The sequence below is a fragment of the Schistocerca americana genome, chromosome 4 (genome assembly GCF_021461395.2).
Source record: "Schistocerca americana isolate TAMUIC-IGC-003095 chromosome 4, iqSchAmer2.1, whole genome shotgun sequence".
NCBI classification, from domain to species: Eukaryota; Metazoa; Arthropoda; class Insecta; order Orthoptera; family Acrididae; genus Schistocerca; species Schistocerca americana.
This window is the reverse complement of record NC_060122.1, coordinates 768333910-768341125: the sequence shown is the minus strand read 5'-3', so window position 1 is coordinate 768341125 and position 7216 is coordinate 768333910.

Below are 7216 nucleotides of genomic sequence, written 5' to 3'. Positions count from 1 at the left end.
ATAACTCACTTTTACTGTTTGGATCATTACTCTGCATGACATTAATGAAAAACTGTTTTGGCTGGACTGGTATTCCATGACTCTCACTTATAATATCACATACATCACTTACCTTACCTGAATTGTCAACCTCATTCACAGATAACTCTGAAACTTCATTATTTTTCTAACTCCACAAATACCTGATACTCATCATCATCATCTTCCTCCAAAATTACCTCATCAAGAACATCACTAACAACGCAAGTCTCATCTCCATCAAAGTCACTTACCTCACCTACATTCATTTGCAATGAGTCACCAGTCTCAGACTTACCAGCCTCAGTTACTTCACAGTTCTCATTCACATCTACATAAAAAATTCCACCTAGTTCAGATCCAATAGAGTCATCACCTGATTTACATACATCAATAACGCAATTTTTTGACCAAGAGAGGAATTCATTAGTACATACTAAACCAAAATTCCCACTACTCTCACATCCTGGTTTGTGATTAGTACCTACATCACCATAATTAAACATAGTATCCCAAAACTTTTGATCAAAACATAAATGAAAAATCTGATATTCCTTCTGTTCAATTTCAGATACATGTGCCTTATCATTAACACTGTTATTATTATCTAATTCCAAGTGAACTTGGGGTTCCTGTGCTTGTTGTGTTTCCTCACCCCAAAACTGTGGACCTTCATTGAGGCGATTGGCCATTTCCCAAGTAGTTACTTCTATGATTGTTTTTACTATTAAAATTCCACTGCTGATGTTCAAAATTTCTCTCTCTATTGACACTTTGTTTCTGATAGAGGTTATCATTATCTCTGTTTCTGTAATTATTCCCATTGTGATTTCTATCATTCTGATTATTATGGTGCATACTTCTTTCTACTGCCCTATCTAGCCTATCAAGATATTGTAAAAATCATTCAAGACAATCGTCAGGTCCATGTACTAAATCCCACTGCAACTTTTCTGGTAATCTCTATTAAGTGCATCAATCAAGGTCATTTCGTCAAATGGTTTGTCAAGGTGTGTTAATTTTTTAAGTTGGTTCATACAAAACTCTTTCAAAGTACCTTCTCTATTCATATAATTAGGACCATTCAAAAACTCAGTTTTGATTCTCCCCTGTTCAGCCTCTGACCAAAATTTATTTAAGAAACTTTTCTTGAAACTTTGATATGTTTTCCACTGACTTAAATTTAAATTTACCCATGATAGAGCTTCGCCTTCAAGACATCTTTTAACAAGTTCAATTCTTTGATTGTTATTCTTGCCTGACACAAAATTAGCTCTACAGTGGTGCAGTCCACTGAATGCAAATTGTCTGATGGAAAACTTTTGATTGGAGTGTTGGACCACACAATACCATTGTATGCACATACACTTTGGTTCACTTGAATTTCTTGAAATGCTGAAAATTTTTGATCTTAGAAAGTTACATTAGTTTGCATATTGTTTTCAATATTTAAATTTTTTTGGTTTAAACTGGTGATGTTTTGTTCCGTTTTTTTCTGCTACAGCCTTCTGTTCAACTCTGACGTCATCAACATTCTTCAATTGTCTTGCTGACTCAACTATGAACTCATTTTCTAAAACAAAAAATTTATTTTCTAATACATCAACTTTTTCATTCACACTTTTTAACCCCTCAGACAACCCATTTTTTGCTCTGAAACTTGACTACTAAGTTAATCCCTTTGACATCGAAATAAGTGTCCAAGGAATAGAAAAGCAACTGGAATCACTCAATAGAGGAAAGTCCACTGGACCTGACGGGATACCAATTCGATTCTACACAGAGTACGCGAAAGAACTTGCCCCCCTTCTAACAGCCGTGTACCGCAAGTCTCTAGAGGAACGGAGGGTTCCAAATGATTGGAAAAGAGCACAGATAGTCCCAGTCTTCAAGAAGGGTCGTCGAGCAGATGCGCAAAACTATAGACCTATATCTCTTACGTCGATCTCTTGTAGAATTTTAGAACATGTTTTTTGCTCGCGTATCATGTCATTTCTGGAAACCCAGAATCTACTATGTAGGAATCGACATGGATTCCGGAAACAGCGATCGTGTGAGACCCAACTCGCCTTATTTGTTCATGAGACCCAGAAAATATTAGATACAGACTCCCAGGTAGATGCTATTTTTCTTGACTTCCGGAAGGCGTTCGATACAGTTCCGCACTGTCGCCTGATAAACAAAGTAAGAGCCTACGGAATATCAGACCAGCTGTGTGGCTGGATTGAAGAGTTTTTAGCAAACAGAACACAGCATGTTGTTATCAATGGAGAGACGTCTATAGACGTTAAAGTAACCTCTGGCGTGCCACAGGGGAGTGTTATGGGACCATTGCTTTTCACAATATATATAAATTACCTAGTAGATAGTGTCGGAAGTTCCATGCGGCTTTTCGCGGACGATGCTGTAGTATACAGAGAAGTTGCTGCATTAGAAAATTGTAGCGAAATACAGGAAGATCTGCAGCGGATAGGCACTTGGTGCAGGGAGTGGCAACTGACCCTTAACATAGACAAATGTAATGTATTGCGAATACATAGAAAGAAGGATCCTTTATTGTATGATTATATGATAGCGGGACAAACACTGGTAGCAGTTACTTCTGTAAAATATCTGGGAGTGTGCGTGCGGAACGATTTGAAGTGGAATGATCATATAAAATTAATTGTTGGTAAGGCGGGTACCAGGTTGAGATTCATTGGGAGAGTGCTTAGAAAATGTAGTCCATCAACAAAGGAGGTGGCTTACAAAACACTCGTTCGACCTATACTTGAGTATTGCTCATCAGTGTGGGATCCGTACCAGGTCGGGTTGACGGAGGAGATAGAGAAGATCCAAAGAAGAGCGGCGCGTTTTGTCACCGGGTTATTTGGTAACCGTGATAGCGTTACGGAGATGTTTAATAAACTCAAGTGGCAGACTCTGCAAGAGAGGCGCTCTGCATCGCGGTGTAGCTTGCTCGCCAGATTTCGAGAGGGTGCGTTTCTGGATGAGGTATCGAATATATTGCATCCCCCTACTTATACCTCCCGAGGAGATCACGAATGTAAAATTAGAGAGATTAGAGCGCGCACGGAGGCTTTCAGACAGTCGTTCTTCCCGCGAACCATACGCGACTGGAACAGGAAAGGGAGGTAATGACAGTGGCACGTAAAGTGCCCTCCGCCACACACCGTTGGGTGGCTTGCGGAGTATCAATGTAGATGTAGATGTAGATGTAGATCTTGTACCCTTTCCAATTGACTGTTGTTATCTGTTTCCATTTCCTCTATCTTCGCCAAAATTAACTGCAAAATATATGGTTTTTATTGTTTCTTTGCTGACTACAATTTCACTCAGCTCATACATGTCCTGACTGGATCCAACAGCTTTCACTTCTACCTTGCTCCTACTGTCATCTCTATTTATTTTGTTAACAAACACACAAGTCCACAAACAAATTAACTTCACAAATAGTTTGTACTTATCTTTCTTTTATGACGTCCCTGATTGTAGTTTTAAAGTCCTCTTTCATTTGATCCAGTCTGCCATTGTTGGTAGTACATCATCGCTGTTGATACAATCTACTTTGTTGGGCAGCCCTCGGTCTTCATTCTTTGTGTGATTGGAAATCCATTCATACATAAACTGCAAATGACACAAATCACTCTCCCTTCTTCTCCAACAGACAAAACTTAATTATTAGTCAACTGATCCCAGAGGACGCCACCACTTGAAATCTACCCCTCTTTCACATCATTGATTGTCACTGTCTTTACGGTTAACTTTCTTATTAAGTTCCAAGAAGAGTAAGATTTACAATAAACTTTTTACTTATCTTCTTTTCTCGTAATTGGCTCCAATTCTTCATGTCTAGAGCCTAATTCTTGGAACTGAAATTGTCATATTTTAGGATCTCATGGTTCCAATTGACATAATATATATGTGTGTGTGTGTGTGTGTGTGTGTGTGTGTGTGTGTGTGTGTGTGTGCGCGCGCGCGTGCGCGCGCGCGAGTGTATACCTGTCCCTTTTTCCCCCTAAGGTAAGTCTTTCCGCTCCCGGGATTGGAATGACTCCTTACCCTCTCCCTTAAAACCCACACCCTTTCATCTTTCCCTCTCCTTCCCTCTTTCTTGATGAAGCAACCATGGGTTGTGAAAGCTTGAAATTTGTGTGTGTGTTTGTGTTTGTTATTGTCTCTATCAACATACCAACACTTTCATTTGGTAAGTTACAGCATCTTTGTTTTTAGATATATTTTTCCCATGTGGAATGTTTCCCTCTATTAAGCATTTGTATATACATAAACCATTAAATGTGATTTAGCAACTAACTTAATAAGTAATGTTTGTAGAAACTATGGAGCAATATGCAGGCATAGCATACATTTGGGTGATACTTAGGTATCTGTTACTGATGGAAAACTAAGACTATTAGTACTTACAAAGTCACCTACACTAGTTGTATATCTCAAATGGACTGATTACTAAAACCTACACTGCCTGTGTTACTTAAACACAACTTGAAATACGTATGTATATAGTACACATTACAAATCTGAGTCCAAAAGACATTTTAGTATTAGTACATACACCGTATGGCAGCACAAGACTTCTGGCATAAGAAGTCTCCTTCATTCAGTCAATGGCCATGTCAAAGAGAGCAAAGGAGTAGAGTGAGGTTCAGGACACTCTTTTGCCCTTGGGTTGGGAAACTGCCCCTAAAGCTGGAAGAATCAGCAATTCTCAATGGCACAAAGATGTAGATGCCAATGGAAACCTCTGCAATAAAGACACATAATGCATATCCACAGGGCTTGTGGCCTGTAATTGAAAAAGTGTCATGGTGATCTCACTATTGGCAAAATATTCTGGAATAGTTCCCCATTCGGATCTCTGGGAGGGGACTGCCAAGGCGTCGATGACCATAAGAAAAAGATTGAGTAACCAACGAAAGTCTAATGTTCTACGAGTCGGGGCATGGAACGTCAGAAGTCTGAATGTGGTAGGGAAGCTAGAAAATTTGAAAAGGGAAATTTTAAGGCACAATCTAAATATAGTGGGTGCCGGTGAAGTGAAATGGAAAGAAGACAAGGATTTCTGGTCAGAAGAGTGTAGGGTAATATCAACAGCAGCAGAAAATGGTGTAATATGAATAGGATTTGTTATATATAAGAAGGTATGGCTTAGAGTGAGTTACTGTGAACTGTCCAGTGATGGGGTTGCTCTCATCAGAATTGACAGCAAACCAACACTTACAACAATTGTTCAGGTGTACATGTTGACATCGAAATCTGAAGATGAAGAGAGAGGAAGTATAAGAAAATACTGAACATGTAATTCAGAACATAAAGGGAGATGAAAATCTGGAATGCAGTTGTAGGGAAAGAAGTACAAGACAGGGTTACAGGAAAGTCTGGGTTTGGTACTAGGAATGAGAGAAGAGAAAACTAATTGAGTTTTGCAATAAATATCAGCTACTGATAGAAAATACTCTGTTCAAGAATCACAAGAGGAGGGGGTATACTTGAGGTATACTTGAAAAGGCTGGGGAGATATGGAAAGATTTCAGTTAGATTACATCAAGGTCAGGCATAGATTCCGAAATCAGATATTTGGCTGTAAGGCATACACAGTAGCAGATATAGACTCAGATCACAAGTTAGTAGTAATGAAGAGCAGGCTAGAGATCTACATCTACATCTACATACATACTCTGCAATCCACCATACAGTGCGTGGCAGAGGGTACTTCGTACCACAACTAGCATCTTCTCTCCCTGTTCCACTCCCAAACAGAACGAGGGAAAAATGACTCCCTACATGCCTCTGTACGAGCCCTAATCTCTCTTACCCTATCTGTGTGGTCTTTCCGTGAAATATTAGTTCGCGGCAGTAAAATTGTCCTGCAGTCAGCCTCAAATGCTAGTTCTCTAAATTTTCTCAGTAGCGATTCATGAAAAGAATGCCTTCTTTCCTCCAGAGACTCCCACCCGAGTTCCTGAAGCATTTCCATAACACTCACATGATGATCAAACCTACCAGTAACAAATCTAGCAGCCCGCCTCTGAATTGCTTCTATGTCCTCCCTCAATCTGACCTGATAGCAATCCCAAACGCTCGAGCAGTACTCAAGAATAGGTTGTATTAGTGTTTTATAAGTGGTCTCCCCTACAGATGAACCACATCTTCCCAAAATTCTACCAATGAACCGGAGATGACTATCCGCCTTCCCCACAACTGCCATTACATGCTTGTCCCATTTCATATCACTCTGCAATGTTATGCCCAAATATTTAATTGACGTGACTGTGTGAAGCGCTACACTACTAATGGAGTATTCAAACATTACAGGATTCTTTTTCCTATTCATCTGCATTAATTAACATTTATCTATATTTAGAGTTAGCTGCCATTCTTTACACCAATCACAAATCCTGTCCAAGTCATCTTGTATCCTCCTACAGTCACTCAACAACGACACCTTCCCGTACACCACAGCATCATCAGCAAACAGCTGCACATTGCTATCCACCCTATCCGAAAGATCATTTATGTAGATAGAAAACAACAGCAGACCTCCCACACTTCCCTGGGGCACTCCAGATGATACCCTCACCTCCGATGAACACTCACCATTGAGGACAACGTACTGCGTTCTAATACTTAATAAGTCTTTGAGCCACTCACATATTTGGTAACCAATCCCATATGCTCGTACCTTAGTTAGGAGTCTGCAGTGGGGCATCAAGTCAAACGCTTTCCGGAAGTCAAGGAATATGGCATCCGTCTGATACCCTTCATCCATGGTTTGCAAGATAGCAGGTGAAAAAAGGGAGAGTTGCATTTCACAGAAGCGATGCTTTCTAAAGCCGTGCTGATGCATGGACAGCAAATTTCTCTGTCTCAAGGAAATTCATTATATTCGAACTGAGAATATGTTTGAGAATCCTGCAACAAACTGAGTTAAGGATATTGGTCTGTAATTTTGAGGATCCATCCTTCTACCCTTCTTATATACAGGCATTGCCTGTGCTTTTTTCCAGTCACTCGGGACTTTAGGTTGGTCTGAGATTCGCGATAAATGCAAGCTAAGTAAGGAGCTAATGCAGTAGGGTACTCTCTGTAAAACCGAATTGGAATCCCATCAGGACCTGGCGATTTATTTATTTTCAACCCATTCAGCTGCTTCACAACCCCAGGGATGTCTATCACTACG